Here is a 27289-nt window from a genome sequence, read left to right as displayed (position 1 = left end):
CTTGGAAATATCATCCTGCCTATATCTTTCCGCCTCTAGTTCTTCTTCCAAGAGTAATCTCCAAGATTCTGAAGGAATGCTCGTTAGTTCTGCTGGTAGCTCCGGCATGGCCTCACAGGTTTTGGTATGCGGATCTTGTCCGGATGGCCTCTTGCCAACCGTGGACTCTTCCGTTAAGACCAGACCTTCTGTCACAAGGTCCTTTTTTCCATCAGGATCTGAAATCCTTAAATTTAAAGGTATGGAGATTGAACGCTTGATTCTTGGTCAAAGAGGTTTCTCTGACTCTGTGATTAATACTATGTTACAGGCTCGTAAATCTGTATCTCGAGAGATATATTATAGAGTCTGGAAGACTTATATTTCTTGGTGTCTTTCTCATCATTTTTCCTGGCATTCTTTTAGAATACCGAGAATTTTACAGTTTCTTCAGGATGGTTTAGATAAGGGTTTGTCCGCAAGTTCTTTGAAAGGACAAATCTCTGCTCTTTCTGTTCTTTTTCACAGAAAGATTGCTATTCTTCCTGATATTCATTGTTTTGTACAAGCTTTGGTTCGTATAAAACCTGTCATTAAGTCAATTTCTCCTCCTTGGAGTTTGAATTTGGTTCTGGGAGCTCTTCAAGCTCCTCCGTTTGAACCTATGCATTCATTAGACTTTAAATTACTTTCTTGGAAAGTTTTGTTCCTTTTGGCCATCTCTTCTGCCAGAAGAGTTTCTGAATTATCTGCTCTTTCTTGTGAGTCTCCTTTTCTGATTTTTCATCAGGATAAGGCGGTGTTGCGAACTTCTTTTGAATTTTTACCTAAAGTTGTGAATTCCAACAACATTAGTAGAGAAATTGTGGTTCCTTCATTATGTCCTAATCCTAAGAATTCTAAGGAGAAATCGTTGCATTCTTTGGATGTTTTTAGAGCTTTGAAATATTATGTTGAAGCTACGAAATCCTTTCGTAAGACTTCTAGTCTATTTGTTATCTTTTCCGGTTCTAGAAAAGGCCAGAAAGCTTCTGCCATTTCTTTGGCATCTTGGTTGAAATCTTTAATTCATCTTGCCTATGTTGAGTCGGGTAAAACTCCGCCTCAGAGAATTACAGCTCATTCTACTAGGTCAGTTTCTACTTCCTGGGCGTTTAGGAATGAAGCTTCGGTTGACCAGATCTGCAAAGCAGCAACTTGGTCCTCTTTGCATACTTTTACTAAATTCTACCATTTTGATGTATTTTCTTCTTCTGAAGCAGTTTTTGGTAGAAAAGTACTTCAGGCAGCGGTTTCAGTTTGAATCTTCTGCTTATGTTTTTCGTTAAACTTTATTTTGGGTGTGGATTATTTTCAGCAGGAATTGGCTGTCTTTATTTTATCCCTCCCTCTCTAGTGACTCTTGTGTGGAAAGATCCACATCTTGGGTAGTCATTATCCCATACGTCACTAGCTCATGGACTCTTGCTAATTACATGAAAGAAAACATAATTTATGTAAGAACTTACCTGATAAATTCATTTCTTTCATATTAGCAAGAGTCCATGAGGCCCGCCCTTTTTTGTGGTGATTATGATTTTGTATAAAGCACAATTATTCCAATTCCTTATTTTATATGCTTTCGCACTTTTTTATCACCCCACTTCTTGGCTATTCGTTAAACTGAATTGTGGGTGTGGTGAGGGGTGTATTTATAGGCAAACTTTGCCCCTCCTGGTAGGAATGTATATCCCATACGTCACTAGCTCATGGACTCTTGCTAATATGAAAGAAATGAATTTATCAGGTAAGTTCTTACATAAATTATGTTATATATATATATATATATATATATATATATATATATATATAAAATCACATAAATGTCATTAATAGATAGAGCATACAGTATAATGTTAAACACCTTTCCAATTTACTTCTATTATCTAATTGGCTGTGTTTTATTGGTTTCCTTTGTTGAAAAACTGTAGGCTCAGGATCTGGGAGCTAGTTTCTGATTATGTGGAACTACCAAACGCCTTTTGCCATTGACTTACCGATATGTTCAGCCAGCTCTCAATAGTGCATTGCTGTTCCTTTATCAAAGGATTGCAAGATAATGAAACAACTTTGATAACACAAGTAAATTGGAAAGCTGTTTATAAATGTGTGCTTTATCTGAATCAAAAGGTGTTTAGGGATCCACATTTTGAAAAAAACTGATGGAACCCATTTGCTTTGGCCAGTTAGGGACAGATTTGAATGTGCTTTAGTTCTGAGATAACCAATCAGTGTGTGGAATATTTCAGGCTCATGTAAATTTGACCATACTTAAAGGTTTATGAAACCCCAAAATTTTATTTTGTGATTCATACAAAGCATAACATTTTAAAACACGTTTTAAAATGTACTCATCAAATTTGCTTTGTTCCCATGGTATTATTTGGTGAAGACATACTTAGATAGGTAAACCACAATAAATAAACTCTAGGCCACCTATACTAAGAGTGACACAAGTGATACTCGGTAAAACAGTTGAGTCTCTCAGCTTCTCAAAGTAGAGTCTAATGCTAACCACAGCATGTAACCTTGTTTTCCAATGTTTGCCAAACTTCTGCAGCGGTGTTACTACGGCTTACCTGGGTCCTGTCCCTCTTCTCCGTATATTGCGCCTCCGTGATAACATAAGCAAGTGTTCACTCACCAAAGCATTGATAGGCGATTGCCACTGGTCCGGTGCCTGAGCCACACCTCTACTCGGTTAACTATTACAGCGTGACCTCTTTAGATACGCTCCACTCCCCCACTGGAGCGATCAAATGAGTAAAGTATTAGTGCTTACTTGTTTAAAATATCCATTGCATAAGGCATATATTACAACAAAAGGGAGTTGCTAAAATAAACAAAAATAAACAAAAATATTGGGGTTTTTTTCTTATAAAAATACATAGCTCACACAATATAAAAAACTATAACAGATATGGCAGCCACATCTTACGCATTTTGGCCCTGACAGCGTTAATTATAGACCTTTATTTAGATTTTTAGTAGCTCCATTTTGTTGTAATATATACCTAGCTAGGTTTCTCGAGCACACTATATGACATGAAATAGCGCTGCTATCTAGTGCTCTTGCAAATGGATAACATTCTTGCAAAACTGCTGCCATATAGTGCTCTATTCGCGCCCCTGGGCTTACGACCATGCTTTTCAACAAAAGATACCAAAAAGAATGAAGAAAACTTGATAACATAAGTACATGAGACTTTTGTTTCAAATTACATGCTCTATCTAAATCATGAGAGGAAAAAAAATGGATTTGTATGATGGAGATACTAGCCTCTCTAGAAGAAGGAAAAGTACACTTTTCAGAGATATTTTACAGCAAGAGCAGACACAATAATTGTATGGAAATGTTTTATTTTCCATAATTATCCACTTTAGTAGGAGATTGATATATATATATTTTTTACATGTGCTAAAAGAAATGTATTCAGTGAGCTTACTACAGTAGAAGTATTTCCAACTAAGCCAAAATTAGACTTCATCTTTTTTCGCATTTGCTTGCACTCTGCAGATTTTGATGCACATTCAAGCAATAAATTCCAACTTCAAACATTTCTCACTGGCATAGATGACAGCTGACGAGATTGTTTTAAAAATAGTAATCCAAGGGCAGGTGACAAAAAATGTCACACAGGCAGCACCTGGCGCAGGGACCGCATGGAAAACAATTTCCAGATGTCACTCTCTCAATTCTATTTTTGAATCGAGTTTGAGCTATATTTCAATTTAACTGGTAGGTTACATTAAACATACTTGCTGAAGTAGTTGCACAAGCAAATATGTGCTTTCTGTTTTTTTGTGTAATACTGTATATGTTTAATACTTATATGTTTTTCTATTTAAAATTATGGGAATGTATTGTTTAAATGTCAAGTAATTTTTCATATTTTATAAGACTTTCCAAATATTTATCACTATTGTAAATAGTTTGTATGTAATAGCGTATGTATTTAAATTTACTGGCATTACAGTTATTTTTTCTTTTATAAAAAATAATCAATTTTACATTGTTTCTTTAGTGGCACACTTCAAAGATGTGTATAATGTGTGTGTATGTATGTATATATATATATATATATATATATATATATATATATATATATATATATATATATATATATATATATATATATATATATACATACACACACAGTGGGGCAAAAAAGTATTAAGTCAGCCACCAATTGCGCAAGTTCTCCCACTTAGGAAGATGAGAGAGGCCTGTAATTTTCATCAACTATGAGACACAAAATGTGGAAACAAATCCAGACAATCACATTGTCTGATTTGGAAAGGATTTATTTGCAAATTATGGTGGAAAATAAGTATTTGGTCGCCTACAAACAAGCAAGATTTCTGGCACTCACAGACCTGTATCTTTTTCTTTAAGAGGCTCCTCTGTCCTCTACTCATTACCTTATTAATGGCACCTGTTTGAACTTGTTATCAGTATAAAAGACACCTGTCTACAACCTCAAACAGTCACACTCCAAACTCCACTATGGTGAAGACCAAAGAGCTGTTGAAGGACACCAGAAACAAAATTGTAGACCTGCACCAGGCTGGGAAGACTGAATCTGCAATAGGCAAGCAGCTTGGTGTGAAGAAATCAACTGTGGGAGCAATAATAGAAAAAAAAAATGGGGTCAAAATGATCACAAGAACAGTGAGCAAACATCCCAGAACCACAGAGGGGGCCTAGTGAATGACCTGCAGAGAGCTGGGACCAACGTAACAAAGGCTACCATCAGTAACACACTACGCTGCCAGGGACTCAGATCCTGCAGTGCCAGACGTGTCCCCCTGCTTAAGCCAGTACAGGTCCGGGCCCGTCTGAAGTATGCTAGAGAGCATTTGGATGATCCAGAAGCGGATTGGGAGAATGTCATATGGTCAGATGAAACCAAAGTAGAACTGTTTGGTAGAAACACAACTCGTTGTGTTTGGAGGAGAGAGAATGCCGAGTTGCAACCAAAGAACACCATACCTACTGTGAAGCATGGGGTGGCAACATCATGCTTTGGGGCTGTTTCTCTGCAAAGGGAACAGGACAACTGATCCGTGTACATGAAAGAATGAATGGGGCCATGTATCGTGAGATTTTGAGTGCAAACCTACTTCCATCAGCAAGGGCATTAAAGATGAAACGTGGCTGGGTCTTTCAGCATGACAATGATCCCAAACACACCTCCCGGGCAACGAAGGAGTGGCTTCGTAAGAAGCATTTCAAGGTCCTGGAGTGGCCTAGCCAGTCTCAAGATCTCAACCCCATAGAAAACCTTTGGAGGGAGTTGAAAGTCCGTGTTGACCAGCGACAGCCCCAAAACATCACTGCTCTAGAGGATATCTGCATGCAGGAATGGGCCAACATACCAGCAACGGTGTGTGACAACCTTGTGAAGACTTACAGAAAACGTTTGACCTCTGTCATTGCCAACAAAGGATATATAACAAAGTATTGAGATGAACTTTTAATATTGACCAAATACTTATTTCTCCAACATTGGTGTGTCCGGTCCACGGCGTCATCCTTACTTGTGGGATATTCTCTTCCCCAACAGGAAATGGCAAAGAGTCCCAGCAAAGCTGGTCACATGATCCCTCCTAGGCTCCGCCCACCCCAGTCATTCTCTTTGCCGTTGCACAGGCAACATCTCCACGGAGATGGTTAAGAGTTTTTTGTAGTTTTATTCTTCTATCAAGTGTTTGTTATTTTAAAATAGTGCTGGTATGTACTATTTACTCTGAAACAGAAAAGGATGAAGATTTCTGTTTGTAAGAGGAAGATGATTTTTAGCAGACAGTAACTAAAATCGATTGCTGTTTCCACACAGGACTGTTGAGATGAAGTAACTTCAGTTGGGGGAAACAGTTAGCAGACTTTTCTGCTTAAGGTATGACTAGCCATATTTCTAACAAGACCATGTAATGCTGGAAGGCTGTCATTTCCCCTCATGGGGACCGGTAAGCCATTTTCTTAGTTAAACATAAAAGAATAAAGGGCTTCAAAAAGGGCTTAAAAACTGGTAGACATTTTTCTGGGCTAAAACAATTGCTTTACTAGGCATATTATGCAGATTCTAACTAATTATTGGTATTATAATCTTGGGGAACGTTTAGAAAAACGGCAGGCACTGTGTTGGACACCTTTTTCAGATGGGGGCCTTTCTAGTTATAGACAGAGCCTCATTCTGGGACTGTATAGGGGTTAAATGTAAAAACGGCTCCGGTTCCGTTAATTTAAGGGTTAAAGCTCTGAAATTTGGTGTGCAATACTTTTAATGCTTTAAGACACTGTGGTGAAATTTTGGTGAATTCCTTCATACTTTTTCACATATTCAGTAATAAAGTGTTTTCAGTTTGAAATTTAAAGTGACAGTAACGGTTTTATTTTAAAACGTTTTTTGTGCTTTGTTGACAAGTTTAAGCCTGTTTAACATGTCTGTACCATCAGATAAGCTATGTTCTATATGTATGAAAGCCAATGTGTCTCCCCATTTAAATTTATGTGATAATTGTGCCATAGCGTCCCAACAAAGTAAGGACAGTACTGCCACAAATAATGATATTGCCCAAGATGATTCCTCAAATGAGGGGAGTAAACATGATACTACATCATCTCCTACTGTGTCTACACCAGTTATGCCCACACAGGAGGCCCCTAGTACATCTAGTGCGCCAATACTTATTACCATGCAACAATTAACGGCTGTAATGGATAACTCCATAGCAAATCTTTTATCCAAAATGCCTACTTATCAGAGAAAGCGCGATTGCTCTGTTTTAAACACTGAAGAGCAAGAGGACGCTGATGATAACTGTTCTGACATACCCTCACACCAATCTCAAGGGGCCATGAGGGAGGTTTTGTCTGATGGAGAAATTTCAGATTCAGGAAAAATTTCTCATCAAGCTGAACCTGATGTTGTGACATTTAAATTTAAATTAGAACATCTCCGCGCACTGCTTAAGGAGGTGTTATCTACTCTGGATGATTGTGACAATTTGGTCATTCCAGAGAAATTATGTAAGATGGACAAGTTCCTAGAGGTTCCGGTGCCCCCCGACGCTTTTCCTATACCCAAGCGGGTGGCGGACATAGTAAATAAAGAGTGGGAAAGGCCCGGCATACCTTTTTGTTCCCCCCCCTATATTTAAGAAATTATTTCCTATAGTCGACCCCAGAAAGGACTTATGGCAGACAGTCCCCAAGGTCGAGGGGGCGGTTTCTACTCTAAACAAACGCACTACTATTCCTATCGAAGATAGTTGTGCTTTCAAAGATCCCATGGATAAGAAATTAGAGGGTTTGCTTAAAAAGATTTTTGTACAGCAAGGTTACCTTCTACAACCAATTTCATGCATTGTTCCTGTCACTACGGCAGCGTGTTTCTGGTTCGAGGAACTAGAAAAATCGCTCAGTAAAGAATCTTCGTATGAGGAGGTTATGGACAGAGTTCAAGCACTTAAATTGGCTAACTCTTTTGTTTTAGATGCCGCTTTGCAATTAGCTAGATTAGCGGCGAAAAATTCAGGGTTTGCTGTCGTGGCGCGCAGAGTGCTTTGGCTAAAGTCTTGGTCAGCGGATGTGTCTTCCAAGACAAAATTGCTTAACATTCCTTTCAAAGGTAAAACATTATTTGGACCTGATTTGAAAGAGATTATTTCAGACATCACTGGGGGAAAGGGCCACGCCCTCCCACAGGATAGGTCTTTTAAGGCTAATAATAAGCCTAATTTTCGTCCCTTTCGCAGAAACGGACCAGTCTCTAATTCTGTATCCTCTAAGCAAGAGGGTAATACTTCACAACCCAAACCAGCCTGGAAACCAATGCAAGGCTGGAACAAGGGTAAGCAGGCCAAGAAGCCTACCACTGCTACCAAAACAGCATGAAGGGATAGCCCCCGATCCGGGACCGGATCTAGTGGGGGGCAGACTTTCTCTCTTTGCTCAGGCTTGGGCAAGAGATGTTCAGGATCCTTGGGCGCTAGAAATAGTTTCTCAAGGTTATCTCCTGGAATTCAAGGAACTACCCCCAGGTCTCAATTATCTTCAAACCAAATAAAGAGACAGGCATTCTTACATTGTGTAGAAGACCTGTTAAAGATGGGAGTGATACATCCAGTTCCAATAAGAGAACAAGGAATGGGATTTTATTCCAATCTGTTCATAGTTCCCAAAAAAGAGGGAACATTCAGACCAATTTTGGATCTAAAGATCCTAAACAAATTTCTCAGGGTACCATCGTTCAAAATGGAAACTATTCAAACGATCCTACCTAATATCCAGGAAAATCAATTTATGACTACCGTGGATTTAAAGGATGCGTACCTACATATTCCTATCCACAAGGAACATCATCAGTTCCTAAGGTTCGCTTTTCTGGACAAGCATTACCAGTTTATGGCACTTCCATTTGGATTAGCCACTGCTCCAAGGATTTTCACAAAGGTACTAGGGTCCCTTCTAGCGGTTCTAAGACCAAGGGGCATTGCAGTAGTACCTTACTTGGACGACATCCTGATTCAAGCGTCGTCCCTGTCAAAAGCAAAGGCTCATACGGACATCGTCCTAGCCTTTCTCAGATCTCACGGATGGAAGGTGAACAAAGAAAAAAGTTCTCTGTCCCCGTCAACAAGAGTTCCCTTCTTGGGAACAATAATAGATTCCTTAGAAATGAGGATTTTTCTGACAGAGGTCAGAAAATCATAACTTCTAAGCTCTTGTCAAGTACTTCATTCTGTTCCTCGTCCTTCCATAGCGCAGTGCATGGAAGTAATAGGATTGATGGTTGCAACAATGGACATAGTTCCTTTTGCACGAATTCATCTAAGACCATTACAACTGTGCATGCTCAGACAGTGGAATGGGGATTATACAGACTTGTCTCCGACGATTCAAGTAGATCAAAAGACCAGAGATTCACTCCGTTGGTGGCTGACCCTGGACAATCTGTCACAGGGAATGAGCTTCCGCAGACCAGAGTGGGTCATTGTCCCGACCGACGCCAGCCTAGTGGGCTGGGGCGCGGTCTGGGAATCCCTGAAAGCTCAGGGTCTATGGTCTCGGGAAGAGTCTCTTCTCCCGATAAACATTCTGGAACTGAGAGCGATATTCAATGCTCTCAGAGCTTGGCCTCAACTAGCAAAGGCCAAATTCATAAGGTTTCAATCAGACAACATGACGACCGTTGCATATATCAATCATCAGGGTGGAACAAGGACTTCCCTGGCGATGAAAGAAGTGACCAAGATAATTCAATGGGTGGAGGATCACTCCTGCCACTTGTCTGCGATCCACATCCCAGGAGTGGAAAATTGGGAAGCGGATTTTCTGAGTCGTCAGACATTCCATCCGGGGGAGTGGGAACTCCATCCGGAAATCTTTGCCCAAATAACTCAATTATGGGGCATTCCAGACATGGATCTGATGGCGTCTCGTCAGAACTTCAAGGTTCCTTGCTACGAGTCCAGATCCAGGGATCCCAAGGCGACCCTAGTAGATGCACTAGTAGCACCTTGGACCTTCAACCTAGCTTATGTATTCCCACCGTTTCCTCTCATCCCCAGGCTGGTAGCCAGGATCAATCAGGAGAGGGCCTCGGTGATCTTGATAGCTCCTGCGTGGCCACGCAGGACTTGGTATGCAGACCTGGTGAATATGTCATCGGCTCCACCATGGAAGCTACCTTTGAGACAGGACCTTCTTGTTCAGGGTCCATTCGAACATCCGAATCTGGTTTCCCTCCAACTGACGGCTTGGAGATTGAACGCTTGATTTTATCAAAGCGTGGGTTTTCAGATTCTGTAATAGATACTCTGATTCAGGCTAGAAAGCCTGTAACTAGAAACATTTACCATAAAATATGGAAAAAATATATCTGTTGGTGTGAATCTAAAGGATTCCCATGGAACAAGATAAAAATTCCTAAGATTCTATCCTTTCTACAAGAAGGTTTGGAGAAAGGATTATCTGCAAGTTCTCTGAAGGGACAGATCTCTGCTTTATCTGTTTTACTTCACAAAAGACTGGCAGCTGTGCCAGATGTTCAAGCATTTGTTCAGGCTCTGGTTAGGATCAAGCCTGTTTACAGACCTTTGACTCCTCCCTGGAGTCTAAATCTAGTTCTTTCAGTTCTTCAAGGGGTTCCGTTTGAACCCTTACATTCCGTAGATATTAAGTTATTATCTTTGAAAGTTTTGTTTTTGGTTGCAATTTCTTCTGCTAGAAGAGTTTCAGAGTTATCTGCTCTGCAGTGTTCTCCGCCCTATCTGGTGTTCCATGCAGATAAGGTGGTTTTGCGTACTAAGCCTGGTTTTCTTCCGAAAGTTGTTTCCAACAAAAATATTAACCAGGAGATAGTTGTACCTTCTTTGTGTCCGAATCCAGTTTCAAAGAAGGAACGTTTGTTACACAATTTGGACGTAGTCCGTGCTCTAAAATTCTATTTAGAGGCTACTAAAGATTTCAGACAAACATCTTCCTTGTTTGTTGTTTATTCTGGTAAAAGGAGAGGTCAAAAAGCGACTTCTACCTCTCTTTCCTTTTGGCTTAAAAGCATTATCCGATTGGCTTATGAGACTGCCGGACGGCAGCCTCCTGAAAGAATCACAGCTCACTCCACTAGGGCTGTGGCTTCCACATGGGCCTTCAAGAACGAGGCTTCTGTTGACCAGATATGTAAGGCAGCGACTTGGTCTTCACTGCACACTTTTGCCAAATTTTACAAATTTGATACTTTTGCTTCTTCGGAGGCTATTTTTGGGAGAAAGGTTTTGCAAGCCGTGGTGCCTTCCATTTAGGTGACCTGATTTGCTCCCTCCCTTCATCCGTGTCTAAAGCTTTGGTATTGGTTCCCACAAGTAAGGATGACGCCGTGGACCGGACACACCAATGTTGGAGAAAACAGAATTTATGCTTACCTGATAAATTACTTTCTCCAACGGTGTGTCCGGTCCACGGCCCGCCCTGGTTTTTTAATCAGGTCTGATGAATTATTTTCTCTAACTACAGTCACCACGGTATCATATGGTTTCTCCTATATATATTTCCTCCTGTCCGTCGGTCGAATGACTGGGGTGGGCGGAGCCTAGGAGGGATCATGTGACCAGCTTTGCTGGGACTCTTTGCCATTTCCTGTTGGGGAAGAGAATATCCCACAAGTAAGGATGACGCCGTGGACCGGACACACCGTTGGAGAAAGTAATTTATCAGGTAAGCATAAATTCTGTTTTTCCACCATAATTTGCAAATAAATTCTTTCCAAATCAGACAATGTGATTGTCTGGATTTGTTTCCACATTTTGTCTCTCATAGTTGAGGTATACCTATAATGAAAATTACAGTCCTCTCTCATCTTCTTAAGTGGGTGAACTTGCACAATTGGTGGCTGACTAAATACTTTTTTTGCCCCACTGTATATAATCTCCATTGGGGGGATCCAGCACTCACTTTAACAGTCCATACATCTGCCGGGGTGACATTCAACAAAAGATATTGACAATAAGTCCCAAAGAATTGCACTCTCCATTTACAAGCTCTTTAATGGTTAACGTTTTCGCGGTCTCCCCCATCCTCAGACCAAATAATGTAACAACATGATTACTTACCACCCTAAATAGTGCTCCCTCCACCATCGTATCCTCCGTGAACTGCTGTCAGCATCAACTGCGCATGCTCCAGAGACATTACGGCAATCCCACTAGGACAAATTTCCTAAAAAGTCAAAATAAGATAAACACTGTGAGATACAACCACAGACACCTGCATGTATAGCGTGCATAATGAATATCTATTCCTAATCTGGTTACTATCTCACCAGGGCAGAGCAGTCTAAAGAGTTTCAGCATTACCTGTTATTCTCTATCAAATACTATTACACAGAACACACTAAATTCACAAGTCATTATGCAAAAGGTGCAATGCATCATGTAAACACACAGCCTCCCTACTTATACAGATGCTGCCTAACATAAAAAGTATTCAACCTCATAGAAACAAGCAATATTTTATATATTAATAAATAAAATACTTATCACACAGTGCAAGTTATCGCTATATTTCTGATTTCTACACTATTCATGGAAATATGACTTGCTTGTCTCACTACATCCAATATATAACAAGAAGTAGTTGACATAGTCAATTTAGGCAGACTGAATACACTATTAAAAATAAATGCTATCAACTACTTCATTGACCGGATAAATAGATGAGGGATACACTATGAGCCTACTATAGGAAACTTTTGTGGGGCTAATAATTTATACTATGCTGGTTTATGCATACTAGTATGTATAGCCTAACTACACTTCTTACAGAGGTATGCTGGGAGCCCATTACATGAAACACCGGAAATCCAGATGTACATTTAAACCCTTCGGAGTTAGGGTGTCTAGGTCAAAAATCCAACGAGATACTCTTTGTAAAAGGCTCCTAGCTCTATCTCCACCCCTAGTCCTCACAGGAATGTGGTCTATAATGATGTACCTGAGGTCCGAAACGGCATGTTTAAATTCCAGAAAATGCCTTGCCACAGGCTGATTTGACCCACCATTTTTAATAGCTGCTCGTATTGCTGCGCAGTGGTTTGCCATTCAGGTCCTCAGGTCAAGCTGGGTCTTGCACACATAGAAACTTCCACATGGGCAATGCAAAAGATATACAATGAACTTGGTTGTGCACGTAACCCTATGCTTAATGAAAAACTTTTTGTTGGTCCATGGGTGCATACAATGTGTGTGCTCTGGGTTAGCCCTCCACAAGTTGTGCATCCACTACAATGAAAGCAACCTTTTTTGGAGGTACTTAACCAAGTTTTTTGAGTATAGCTTTTCCTGAAGTCCGGTCTTAACAATAGATCCTTCAAAGATCGTTTTCTCCTGAATCCCACTATAGGAGGCTCCATCTGCATGAGTGGTAGGGATTTATCCATGGAGATAATCTCCCAATTTTCTTTTAGTGTTCTTGAAAAACCCAGTCTCTCAAGAGTGAAGGTAGTCGTAAAGATCATCCTCTTCGCTTTCTCCTCTTTTGTTGATTTCTGTAGGCTTGCTCTTGTGTTAGACTATCTGCTATTTCTAGAGCTTGTTGGAGTTGATTATCACTATATCATCTTTCCCTTAATTTCAACTGCATTAGTGAAAGTTGTTTTTTTTTTAACTTCATCCGTATTGTTACGGACCACCCTTTTAAATTGTGAATCTTGTAAAGCACGTTTTAAGCTTGGTGGATGACAGCTGGATACAATATTGAGTTGTGGTCAGTCTCTTTCTGGAATTATTGTTGTGTAGAAACCTTCCATCGCTTTATAGATACGTATATCCAGGAAATCGATCTATTAATTATGGTAATTCAACTTGAACTGGACCTGGGAATTTACCCTATTCAGGTTCTCAAACCACTCCAACAGTTGAGTGTTGTTGCCACGCCATATCACAAACAGATCGTCGATGTAGCGTTTAAAGAAGGTTACTCTTGGGTAACGAAATAGTTTCATTCCTTCCGTCTCAAAACATGCTATGAAGAGATTGGCATAGGATTGGGGCCACATTGGACCCCATTCCTATGCCCGACATTTGTAAAAGTATTTCTCAGTACTCTAGGAACTGCATAATGACATTGATGGGTGGTCCAATATAGGGATACTTTAACAAATGATGAAATACTGCAGTCATGCCCTCCTCATGAGGAATAATAGTATAAAGACTGGTCACATCCAGTGTGACCAGAATATCATCAGCATTAAAATCAGACCAGGATTGCAGTTGTTTAATCAACTCAATTGAATCCAAAAGGAAAGAAAGAGTATTGTGCACCAGGGGCTGTAACAATGAATCCAAAAATGTTGCAATGGGTTGCAGGATAGATCCCCTCGCAGACACTATTGGTCTGCCTGGTGGAGAAATGGGGTCTTTGTGCACTTTGGGTAAAGTATAGATTACTGGAATCACCGGATTAACTACCCTTAGGTAATCTCTCAAAGATCTTAAAATATTCAATTGTAACAGGTGTTCCAAATAATCATCGATTTTACATTTGGAGGATTTCGTAAGCTCTTGGGTGACAATCTGTATACCTTGTTATCAGAGAGTTGGTTCATAACTTCTCCCCTATACTTCTGGTAGTCTTGTAGCACAAGGGCACCCCCCTTATCCGCTTCTCTTATAAACAGATCTTTGTTCTCCTGTAATCCTTTAAGTGCTTGTCTTTCAACTTACGTTAGATTGTTACAAATATTACCCTTTAAAGTGTGTTGGTCCTGCAGCATCTGGTCCCTGGTCATCCTTGTATAGGTATTAATGATTGCATTGTTACTCTTAGGGTCAAACTTTCCTTTTGGTCTGAAGCTTATTTGCTCTCCTTTATCAATCCCAAAGTGTTCTTTTAACTGTAGGGATCTTTGGAATTTGTACATGCACAGAAAAATCGTCAGCATATGTCGTGGGCACAAACTTAAAACCTTTTTCAAGCACATTACACTCAGCCTCGGATAAAGTGTGAGAGCTGAGATTCATAATTATGCATCTGGTTGATACATTCATTTGCGCCATTGTCTCTGGGGTCTTCCTCTTGTTCTTGTATCTGATCCCCCCCCTCCGTTTATGTGGCCTCTGCCCTGCATGTTTTTTGAGCGTGTTTGCATGCTCTGTGGTCCCTGGCTGTCTGTTATTGGACCAATTGTTGCTCCATCATTATCTGAACTATTATAGGAACTGTCCACAGTTGTCAAGGTTCTAGGTTTCATAACCCTTGGTCGGTGGTTTCTGCTATAATAACCCCTTTCCTGTGGGCCCAAGAGCCTCTTGTATACTTTTTTTCTTTATAATCTGATGTGACCGCATCCCACTTTCTTTCCTTAAAGGCTAATAGCTCTTTCTTTCATGTAATTAGCAAGAGTCCATGAGCTAGTGACGTATGGGATATACATTCCTACCAGGAGGGGCAAAGTTTCCCAAACCTCAAAATGCCTATAAATACACCCCTCACCACACCCACAATTCAGTTTTACAAACTTTGCCTCCGATGGAGGTGGTGAAGTAAGTTTGTGCTAGATTCTACGTTGATATGCGCTCTGCAGCAAGTTGGAGCCCGGTTTTCCTCTCAGCGTGCAGTGAATGTCAGAGGGATGTGAGGAGAGTATTGCCTATTTGAATGCAGTGATCTCCTTCTAAGGGGTCTATTTCATAGGTTCTCTGTTATCGGTCGTAGAGATTCATCTCTTACCTCCCTTTTCAGATCGACGATATACTCTTATATATACCATTACCTCTGCTGATTCTCGTTTCAGTACTGGTTTGGCTTTCTACTATATGTAGATGAGTGTCCTGGGGTAAGTAAGTCTTATTTTCTGTGACACTCCTAGCTATGGTTGGGCACTTTGTTTATAAAGTTCTAAATATATGTATTCAAACATTTATTTGCCTTGACTCAGAATGTTCAACTTTCCTTATTTTCAGACAGTCAGTTTCATATTTGGGATAATGCATTTTAACATTTTTCTTACCTTAAAATTTGACTTTTTCCCTGTGGGCTGTTAGGCTCGCGGGGGCTGAAAATGCTTCATTTTATTGCGTCATTCTTGGCGCGGACTTTTTTGGCGCAAAAATTCTATTTCCGTTTCCGGCGTCATACGTGTCGCCGGAAGTTGCGTCATTTTTTGACGTTATTTTGCGCCAAAAATGTCGGCGTTCCGGATGTGGCGTCATTTTTGGCGCCAAAAAGCATTTTAGGCGCCAAATAATGTGGGCGTCTTATTTGGCGCGAAAAAATATGGGCGTCACTTTTGTCTCCACATTATTTAAGTCTCATTTTTTATTGCTTCTGGTTGCTAGAAGCTTGTTCTTTGGCATTTTTTCCCATTCCTGAAACTGTCATTTAAGGAATTTGATCAATTTTGCTTTATATATATGTTGTTTTTTCTCTTACATATTGCAAGATGTCTCACGTTGCATCTGAGTCAGAAGATACTACAGGAAAATCGCTGTCAAGTGCTGAATCTACCAAAGCTAAGTGTATCTGCTGTAAACTTTTGGTAGCTATTTCTCCAGCTGTTGTTTGTATTGATTGTCATGACAAACTTGTTAAAGCAGATAATATTTCCTTTAGTAAAGTACCATTGCCTGTTGCAGTTCCTTCAACATCTAAGGTGCAGAATGTTCCTGATAATATAAGAGATTTTGTTTCTGAATCCATAAAGAAGGCTATGTCTGTTATTTCTCCTTCTAGTAAACGTAAAAAATCTTTTAAAACTTCTCTCCCTACAGATGAATTTTTAACTGAACATCATCATTCTGATTCTGATGATTCCTCTGGTTCAGAGGATTCTGTCTCAGAGGTTGATGCTGATAAATCTTCATATTTATTTAAAATGGAATTTATTCGTTCTTTACTTAAAGAAGTACTAATTGCTTTAGAAATAGAGGATTCTGGTCCTCTTGATACTAAATCTAAACGTTTAAATAAGGTTTTTAAATCTCCTGTAGTTATTCCAGAAGTTTTTCCTGTCCCTGATGCTATTTCTGCAGTAATTTCCAAAGAATGGGATAATTTGGGTAATTCATTTACTCCTTCTAAACGTTTTAAGCAATTATATCCTGTGCCGTCTGACAGATTAGAATTTTGGGACAAGATCCCTAAAGTTGATGGGGCTATTTCTACCCTTGCTAAACGTACTACTATTCCTACGTCAGATGGTACTTCGTTTAAGGATCCTCTAGATAGGAAAATTGAGTCCTTTCTAAGAAAAGCTTATCTGTGTTCAGGTAATCTTCTTAGACCTGCTATATCTTTGGCTGATGTTGCTGCAGCTTCAACTTTTTGGTTGGAAACTTTAGCGCAACAAGTAACACATCGTGATTCTCATGATATTATTATTGTTCTTCAACATGCTAATAATTTTATCTGTGATGCCATTTTTGATATTATCAGAGTTGATGTCAGGTTTATGTCTCTAGCTATTTTAGCTAGAAGAGCTTTATGGCTTAAAACTTGGAATGCTGATATGGCTTCTAAATCAACTTTACTTTCCATTTCTTTCCAGGGTAACAAATTATTTGGTTCTCAGTTGGATTCCATTATTTCAACTGTTACTGGTGGGAAAGGAACTTTTTTACCACAGGATAAAAAATCTAAAGGTAAAAACAGGGCTAATAATCGTTTTCGTTCCTTTCGTTTCAACAAAGAACAAAAGCCTGATCCTTCATCCTCAGGAGCAGTTTCAGTTTGGAGACCATCTCCAGTTTGGAATAAATCCAAGCCAGCTAGAAAGGCAAAGCCTGCTTCTAAGTCCACATGAAGGTGCGGCCCTCATTCCAGCTCAGCTGGTAGGGGGCAGGTTACGTTTTTTCAAGGAAATTTGGATCAATTCTGTTCACAATCTTTGGATTCAGAGCATTGTTTCAGAAGGGTACAGAATTGGTTTCAAGTTGAGACCTCCTGCAAAGAGATTTTTTCTTTCCCGTGTCCCAGTAAATCCAGTAAAAGCTCAAGCATTTCTGAAATGTGTTTCAGATCTAGAGTTGACTGGAGTAATTATGCCAGTTCCAGTTCCGGAACAGGGGATGGGGTTTTATTCAAATCTCTTCATTGTACCAAAGAAGGAGAATTCTTTCAGACCAGTTCTGGATCTAAAAATATTGAATCGTTATGTAAGGATACCAACGTTCAAGATGGTAACTGTAAGGACTATCTTACCTTTTGTTCAGCAAGGGAATTATATGTCCACAATAGATTTACAGGATGCATATCTGCATATTCCGATTCATCCAGATCATTATCAGTTCCTGAGATTCTCGTTTCTGGACAAGCATTACCAGTTTGTGGCTCTGCCGTTTGGCCTAGCTACAGCTCCAAGAATTTTTACAAAGGTTCTCGGTGCCCTGCTGTCTGTAATCAGAGAACAGGGTATTGTGGTATTTCCTTATTTGGACGATATCTTGGTACTTGCTCAGTCTTTACATTTAGCAGAATCTCATACGAATCGACTTGTGTTGTTTCTTCAAGATCATGGTTGGAGGATCAATTTACCAAAAAGTTCTTTGATTCCTCAGACAAGGGTAACCTTTCTGGGTTTCCAGATGGATTCAGTGTCCATGACTCTGTCTTTAACAGACAAGAGACGTCTAAAGTTGATTTCAGCTTGTCGAAACCTTCAGTCACAATCATTCCCTTCGGTAGCCTTATGCATGGAAATTCTAGGTCTTATGACTGCTGCATCGGACGCGATCCCCTTTGCTCGTTTTCACATGCGACCTCTTCAGCTCTGTATGCTGAAGCAATGGTGCAAGGATTACACGAAGATATCTCAATTAATATCTTTAAAACCGATTGTTCGACACTCTCTAACATGGTGGACAGATCACCATCGTTTAATTCAGGGGGATTCTTTTGTGCTTCCGACCTGGACTGTAATTTCAACAGATGCAAGTCTCACAGGTTGGGGAGCTGTGTGGGGATCTCTGACGGCACAAGGAGTTTGGGAATCTCAGGAGGTGAGATTACCGATCAATATTTTGGAACTCCGTGCAATTTTCAGAGCTCTTCAGTTTTGGCCTCTTCTGAAGAGAGAATCGTTCATTTGTTTTCAGACAGACAATGTCACAACTGTGGCATACATCAATCATCAAGGAGGGACTCACAGTCCTCTGGCTATGAAAGAAGTATCTCGAATTTTGGTTTGGGCGGAATCCAGCTCCTGTCTAATCTCTGCGGTTCATATCCCAGGTGTAGACAATTGGGAAGCGGATTATCTCAGTCGCCAAACGTTGCATCCGGGCGAATGGTCTCTTCACCCAGAGGTATTTCTTCAGATTGTTCAAATGTGGGAACTTCCAGAAATAGATCTGATGGCGTCCCATCTAAACAAGAAACTTCCCAGGTATCTGTCCAGATCCCGGGATCCTCAGGCGGAGGCAGTGGATGCATTATCACTTCCTTGGAGGTATCATCCTGCCTATATCTTTCCGCCTCTAGTTCTTCTTCCAAGAGTAATCTCCAAGATTCTGAAGGAATGTTCGTTTGTTCTGCTGGTAGCTCCGGCATGGCCTCACAGGTTTTGGTATGCGGATCTTGTCCGGATGGCCTCTTGCCAACCGTGGACTCTTCCGTTAAGACCAGACCTTCTGTCACAAGGTCCTTTTTTCCATCAGGATCTGAAATCCTTAAATTTAAAGGTATGGAGATTGAACGCTTGATTCTTGGTCAAAGAGGTTTCTCTGACTCTGTGATTAATACTATGTTACAGGCTCGTAAATCTGTATCTCGAGAGATATATTATAGAGTCTGGAAGACTTATATTTCTTGGTGTCTTTCTCATCATTTTTCCTGGCATTCTTTTAGAATACCGAGAATTTTACAGTTCCTTCAGGATGGTTTAGATAAAGGTTTGTCCGCAAGTTCTTTGAAAGGACAAATCTCTGCTCTTTCTGTTCTTTTTCACAGAAAGATTGCTATTCTTCCTGATATTCATTGTTTTGTACAAGCTTTGGTTCGTATAAAACCTGTCATTAAGTCAATTTCTCCTCCTTGGAGTTTGAATTTGGTTCTGGGAGCTCTTCAAGCTCCTCCGTTTGAACCTATGCATTCATTGGACATTAAATTACTTTCTTGGAAAGTTTTGTTCCTTTTGGCCATCTCTTCTGCCAGAAGAGTTTCTGAATTATCTGCTCTTTCTTGTGAGTCTCCTTTTCTGATTTTTCATCAGGATAAGGCGGTGTTGCGAACTTCTTTTGAATTTTTACCTAAAGTTGTGAATTCCAACAACATTAGTAGAGAAATTGTGGTTCCTTCATTATGTCCTAATCCTAAGAATTCTAAGGAGAAATCGTTGCATTCTTTGGATGTTGTTAGAGCTTTGAAATATTATGTTGAAGCTACGAAATCTTTTCGTAAGACTTCTTGTCTATTTGTTATCTTTTCCGGTTCTAGAAAAGGCCAGAAAGCTTCTGCCATTTCTTTGGCATCTTGGTTGAAATCTTTAATTCATCTTGCCTATGTTGAGTCGGGTAAAACTCCGCCTCAGAGAATTACAGCTCATTCTACTAGGTCAGTTTCTACTTCCTGGGCGTTTAGGAATGAAGCTTCGGTTGACCAGATCTGCAAAGCAGCGACTTGGTCCTCTTTGCATACTTTTACTAAATTCTACCATTTTGATGTATTTTCTTCTTCTGAAGCAGTTTTTGGTAGAAAAGTACTTCAGGCAGCGGTTTCAGTTTGAATCTTCTGCTTATGTTTTTCGTTAAACTTTATTTTGGGTGTGGATTATTTTCAGCAGGAATTGGCTGTCTTTATTTTATCCCTCCCTCTCTAGTGACTCTTGGGTAGTCATTATCCCATACGTCACTAGCTCATGGACTCTTGCTAATTACATGAAAGAAAACATAATTTATGTAAGAACTTACCTGATAAATTCATTTCTTTCATATTAGCAAGAGTCCATGAGGCCCGCCCTTTTTTTGTGGTGGTTATGATTTTGTATAAAGCACAATTATTCCAATTCCTTATTTTATATGCTTTCGCACTTTTTTATCACCCCACTTCTTGGCTATTCGTTAAACTGAATTGTGGGTGTGGTGAGGGGTGTATTTATAGGCATTTTGAGGTTTGGGAAACTTTGCCCCTCCTGGTAGGAATGTATATCCCATACGTCACTAGCTCATGGACTCTTGCTAATATGAAAGAAATGAATTTATCAGGTAAGTTCTTACATAAATTATGTTTTCTCATAATTGTCCACCTGTTGTTGTAGTTTCTCAATCCAGGTGTCTCTAGTATCCTCTGTTAATTTCTATATATCAAGAAACTAAAATGTTAGACGTGAAAATTTGGTATAAAGAAACACATGTTTTATCATTTCCAAAAAAAAGGGGGGGGGGGATGACTTTGAGGATACCTATATCTCAAAAACCGAAGATGTTAAAGTAAAAATAATTTAAAATCTTCATTATAATCCATATCTTGAGAACTACTGACGTTAAGAGCAAGAAATTTACATCGCTAAAAAAAATATGTATACTTTTTTTTTTTGTTTGTGCACTTTTGACAGCGTCATAATCTATAATTAAAATTTAATATTGAAGTAATTAAACAGAAGAATAACATATTTTTAATGTGCTGGATGGACGCCTCACCCACAAGTTAACTGACTAGTGCCCATGTACGAGAAACACGAGAATTACTGAAAACTCTCATTCATTCTCCTGGGCTAGCCACGGAAGTTGCTGGGAAGTTCCTCTTCCTCATGGCCAGATTGTGTATCTTGTTTTCTTTTTGAACTGGCTGTTAGTTATGCAAAGTGGCATGTAAGGTTTGTTTTTTTTGTCTCAGTGATACTTCCTGCTTAGTAAGCAGTGTATATTCTGTCCTGCACAGTTCAAATGTTTTGTATAACTTCAGGTTGGAGGTTTAGGCAATACTTTATTGGTACTCCAGTGGTGCCTGTTTACTGTGTAAGACATTTAGGAACTGCAGTCACAAAGCTTCAGTCTTTCGATTAGCAGGAGATACTGACGGCATAGGCGGTCATTGTACCTTTCCTCTGCTACTGTGGTATGGAAGGGGTTACTGTCTGTTCCTGTCACAGGGGGCGGGTTTGGTGTGCTTGTGGCTCCTCTTTTCAGTCTGCAGCTTCTCCTCAAATTGATAGGAGGATTCTGCAGCTCTCCTGTCACCAGACTGTCCTGATCATTGGAGGTAAGACCCTCACACTTTTTCTGTCATAATTCAGATGGAGCAAGAAATTTTAAGAAACTTTCTAATTTACTCCTATTATCAATTTTCTTCTCTTGATATCTTTATTTGAAAAAGCTGGAATGAAAGCTTCGGAGCCGGCCCATTTTAGGTTCAGCACCTGGGTAGTGCTGGCTGATTAGTGGCTTAAAGTAGCCGCAAATCAGCAAGTTCTATCCAGGGTAGTGAACCAAAAACTGTCAGGCTCATAAGCTTTCATTCCTGCTTTTTCAAATAAAGATACTAGGAGTAAAGTATAAAGTTGCTTAATATTGCGTTCTCTATGCGAATCATAAAAGAAAACATTTGGTTTTAGTATCTCTTTAAGCTTCAGGGGATAGTGCCACGGTTCAGGGGTTTGGGCCTATACCAAAATTTGCCTACTGCTACATAATCAAGAGGTGGGAATACTTTTACAACTTGGCATGCTATAATTTTTTTATAACTAGTACCTGTTTACGATTCTCTGGTTCTTATTGTGATTACATTATGGAGCATTCCTCAACTGTCCCTTCGGATTCTTTTACTTGTGTTAGTTAATAAGAAATACTTTGCAAACCGGCAACAGTGTGCCTGCCTGCACAACTTTTTAATCCCCTGTTTAACATTAGTTTTACAGTCATAGTCAATGTATATGACCACATCTGTAGGCCAGTCTCAGTTTGTTGCTGTACCGGGAGGCATGAAGGATATTGGGCCTAGTTTTAAGGACCCTTTACAATCTGTGGTGTCAGAGGCTAAGGCTGCAAGTAAGCATAAGCATAAAACCAAGCATATTGCTACTGATTCTTTTAGGGATATTACTCCAGCGCAGATTGCTAATGAGTAAGAGGATTCTTCTTTGGTCTCTGATAGCAAATGTTCTGGCTTGGATGTTCAAAGCAGAAGATTTTACATTCCAGTTTAAGTTGAAACGCCTTGGTGCTTTGCTGAAGGAGGTGTTAAGGACCCTGGGTGTCCAGGATTCTAGCCTGTTCAGAGACTAGATATGATTTAAGACCAAAGTCCAAGGTTGCAGATACTTTTCGAGTACAAACTTTAGCATCTGAGCTTGTTTTTGAGTAATGGGAGAAACCTGGAATTCCTTTTATGTCTTCTATCTTTAAGAAAAATTTCCCGGTCCCAGAAGCAAATCTTGAACTCTGGGGAAAAGAACAACAATCTCATTAGAGGATAGTACTTCCTTTCTCCAACATTGGTGTGTCCGGTCCACGGCGTCATCCATAACTTGTGGGAATATCTCTTCCCCAACAGGAAATGGCAAAGAGTACAGCAAAAGCTGTCCATATAGTCCCTCCTAGGCTCCACCCACCCCAGTCATTCTCTTTGCCGTTGCACAGGCAACATCTCCACGGAGATGGTGAAGAGTATGTGGTGATTAGTTGTAGTTTTTTTATTCTACTATCAAGAGTTTGTTATTTTAAAATAGTGCTGGTATGTACTATTTACTCTGAAACAGAAAAAGATGAAGAGTTCTGTTTGTGAGAGGAATATGATTTTAGCAGCAGTAACTAAAATCGTTTGCTGTTTCCACATAGGACTGTTGAGATGAAATAACTTCAGTTGGGGGAAACAGTTAGCAGACTTTTCTGCTTAAGGTATGACTAGCCATTTTTCTAACAAGACTGTGTAATGCTGGAAGGCTGTCATTTCCCCTCATGGGGACCGGTAAGCCATTTTCTTAGTCTAAAACAAACAGAATAAAGGGCTTAATATGGGCTATAAAACTGGTAGACATTTTTATGGGCAAGATCGATTGCTTTATTTGGGCATTTTATAAAGATTGATGTTGATATTCACACTTATAAAATTTGGGGAACGTTTTTCTCTTAAGTGTGTTCAGTCCACGGGTCATCCATTACTTATGGGATATATTCTCCTCCCCAACAGGAAGTTGCAAGAGGATCACCCAAGCAGAGCTGCTATATAGCTCCTCCCCTCACATGTCATATCCAGTCATTCTCTTGCAAGTCTCAACAAAGAAGGAGGTTGCGAGAGGAGATAGGAGTTTTTTTACCTAATTATTCTTCAATCAAAAGTTTGTTATTTTAAAATGGCACCGGAGTCTGCTGTTTTTTTCTCTCAGGCAGTATTTAGAAGAAGAATCTGCCTGCGTTTTTCTATGATCTTAGCAGACGTAACTAAGATCCACTGGCTGTTCTCGCACATTCTGAGGAGTGGGGTAACTTCAGAAAAGGGAATAGCATGTGGGGTCCCCCGCAAATGAGGTATGTGCAGTAATATTTTCTAGGAATGGAATTGACTAAGAAAACACTGCTGTTACCCATATGATGTAAGTACAGCCTTTAATGCAGTAGTAGCGACTGGTATCAGGCTGATAAATGTATGCGCAGTTGAGTTATTTTCTAGGGAATAGAATTTGACTGAGAAAATACTGTTAATACTGAAATAAATGTATGAGCCTTAACTGCAGTAGAAGCGACTGGTAGCAGGCTTAGTGATAACTTTGCATAACACTGGAAAGTTGTTTTTAAAACGTTTACTGGCATGTTATTCGTTTTGTGAGGTACTTTGGTGATAAATCTTTTTGGGCATGATTTTTTTTCCATATGGCTAACGTGTATTTCTGCATAGAAACCGTTGTAACAGGTCTCCCACTGTTGTAATATGAGAGGGAGGGGCCTTTTTTAGCGCCTTGTTGCGCAGTTAAAATTCTTGCACAGTCTTCCTCCTTGATCCAGGACGTCTACAGAGAGCTCAGGGGTCTTCAAAATTCATTTTTGAGGGAGGTAATCAGTCACAGCAGACCTGTGACAGTGTGTTTGACTGTGATAAAAGCGTTAAATCTTAAATTGATTATCCGTTTTTGGGTATTGAGGGGTTAATCATCCGTTTGCTAGTGGGTGCAATCCTCTGCTAAATTCATACAATTACTGTTAAAATTGTTGGCTATAACTGAATTAGTTCATTGTTATTTCAACTGTGACAGTTTTTTGTGTTTTTAAAACCGCTGCAGCGTTTTTTTCAATTGCTTGTAAATTTATTGACAGATTTTTTCCAAGCTTGCTAGCCTTCATTGCTAGTCTGTTTAAACATGTCTGATACAGATGAATCTACTTGTTCATTATGTTTAAAAGCCAATGTGGAGCCCAATAGAAATATGTGTACCAATTGTATTGATGTTACTTTAAATAAAAGTCAGTCTTTACCGGTAAAGAAATTATCACCAGACAACGAGGGGGAAGTTATGCCGCCTAACTCTCCTCACGTGTCAGTACCTTGCCTCCCGCTCAGGAGGTGCGTGAGATTGTGGCGCCAAGTACATCAAGGCCCTTACAAATCACTTTGCATGATATGGCTAATGTTATGAAAGAAGTATTATCTAATTTGCCTGAGTTAAGAGGCAAGCGCGATAGCTCTGGGTTTAGAACAGAGCGCGCCGATGACACGAGAGCCATGTCCGATACTGCGTCACAATTTGCAGAACATGAGGGCGGAGAGCTTCATTCTGTGGGTGACGGATCTGATCCGGGGAGACCGGATTCAGAAATTTCAAATTTTAAATTTAAGCTTGAGAACCTCTGTGTATTACTAGGGGAGGTGTTAGCGGCTCTGAACGATTGCTACACGGTTGCAATCCCAGAGAAATTATGTAGGCTGGATAAATACTATGCGATACCGGTGCGTACTGACGTTTTTCCTATACCTAAAAGGCTTACAGAGATTATTAGCAAGGAGTGGGATAGACCCGGTGTGCCCTTTTCCCCTCCTCCGATATTTAGAAAAATGTTCCCAATAGACGCCACCACACGAGACTTATGGCAGACGGTCCCTAAGGTGGAGGGAGCAGTTTCTACTTTAGCCAAGCGTACCACTATCCCGGTGGAGGATAGTTGTGCTTTCTCAGATCCAATGGATAAAAAATTAGAAGGTTACCTTAAGAAAATGTTTGTTCAACAAGGTTTTATATTACAGCCCCTTGCATGCATTGCGCCCGTCACTGCTGCAGCGGCATTCTGGTTTGAGTCTCTGGAAGAGGCTATTCGCACAGCACCATTGGATGAGATTATGAACAAGCTTAAAGCCCTTAAGCTAGCTAATGCATTTATTTCGGATGCCGTTGTGCATTTAACCAAACTAACGGCTAAGAACTCCGGATTCGCCATCCAGGCGCGCAGAGCGCTATGGCTTAAATCCTGGTCAGCAGATGTAACTTCTAAATCTAAATTGCTTACTATTCCTTTCAAAGGGCAAACCTTATTCGGGCCCGGCTTGAAAGAAATTATTGCTGACATTACTGGAGGTAAGGGTCACACCCTTCCTCAGGACAGGGCCAAATCAAAGGCCAAACAGTCTAATTTTCGTGCCTTTCGTAATTTCAAGGCAGGAGCAGCATCAACTTCCTCCGCTCCAAAACAGGAAGGGACTGCTACTCGTTACAGATAGGGTTGGAAAGGCAACCAGTCCTGGAACAAGGGCAAGCAGGCCAGAAAACCTACTTCTACCCCTAAGACAGCATGTAGAAAAGGCCCCCTATCCGGAAACGGATCTAGTGGGGGGCAGACTTTCTCTCTTCGCCCAGGCCTGGGGAAGAGATGTCCAGGATCCCTGGGCGTTGAAGATCATATCTCAGGGATACCTTCTGGACTTCAAAACTTCTCCTCCACAAGGGAGATTTCATCTGTCAAGGTTATCAACAAACCTAATAAAGAAAGAGGCATTTCTACGATGTGTACAAGACCTCTTAGTAATGGGAGTGATCCACCCGGTTCCGCGGACGGAACAAGGGCAAGGTTTTTACTCAAATCTGTTTGTGGTTCCCAAAAAAGAGGGAACCTTCAGGCCAATCTTAAACCTGAAGATCTTAAACAAATTCCTAAGGGTTCCATCGTTCAAAATGGAAACTATTTGAACCATCCTACCCATGATCCAACAGGTTCAGTATATGACCACAGTGGACTTAAAGGATGCCTACCTTCACATACCGATTCACAAGGATCATTATCGGTACCTAAGGTTTGCTTTTCTAGACAATCATTACCAGTTTGTAGCTCTTCCCTTCGGGTTGGCTACGGCCCCGAGAATTTTTACAAAGGTTCTGGGCTCGCTTCTGGCGGTACTAAGACCACGAGGCATAGCGGTGGCTCCGTACCTAGACGACATCCTGATACAAGCGTCAACTTTTCAAAATGCAAAGTCTCATACAGAGATAGTTCTAGCATTTCTAAGGTTGCATGGGTGGAAAGTGAACATGGAAAAGAGTTCTCTGTTCCCACTCACAAGGGTTCCCTTTCTAGGGACTCTTATAGATTCTGTAGAGATGAAGATTTACCTGACGGAGTCCAGGTTATCAAAAATCCTAAATGCTTGCCGTGTCCTTCATTCCATTCCAAGCCCATCAGTAGCTCAGTGCATGGAAGTTATCAGCTTAATGGTCGCGGCAATGGACATAGTGCCATTTGCGCGCCTACATCTCAGACCGCTGCAACTATGCATGCTAAGTCAGTGGAATGGGGATTACTCAGATCTGTCCACTTTACTAAATCTGGACCAGGAGGCCAGAGATTCTCTTCTCTG

The 27289-nt window shown here is 40.3% G+C and overlaps 1 protein-coding gene across 1 annotated transcript in view; it reads left to right on the top strand.

Moving 5' to 3' along the window:
* CPEB3 (cytoplasmic polyadenylation element binding protein 3) overlaps positions 1 to 27289 on the top strand; it is a 422665-nt gene that overhangs the window by 159105 nt on the left and 236271 nt on the right. The gene's annotated exons all lie outside the window — the stretch shown is intronic.

This window comes from Bombina bombina, chromosome 9 (genome assembly GCF_027579735.1).
Source record: "Bombina bombina isolate aBomBom1 chromosome 9, aBomBom1.pri, whole genome shotgun sequence".
In the NCBI taxonomy this organism is placed as follows: Eukaryota; Metazoa; Chordata; class Amphibia; order Anura; family Bombinatoridae; genus Bombina; species Bombina bombina.
The sequence above is the reverse complement of the archived record's forward strand: the minus strand, read 5'-3'. Positions and strand labels throughout refer to the sequence as shown.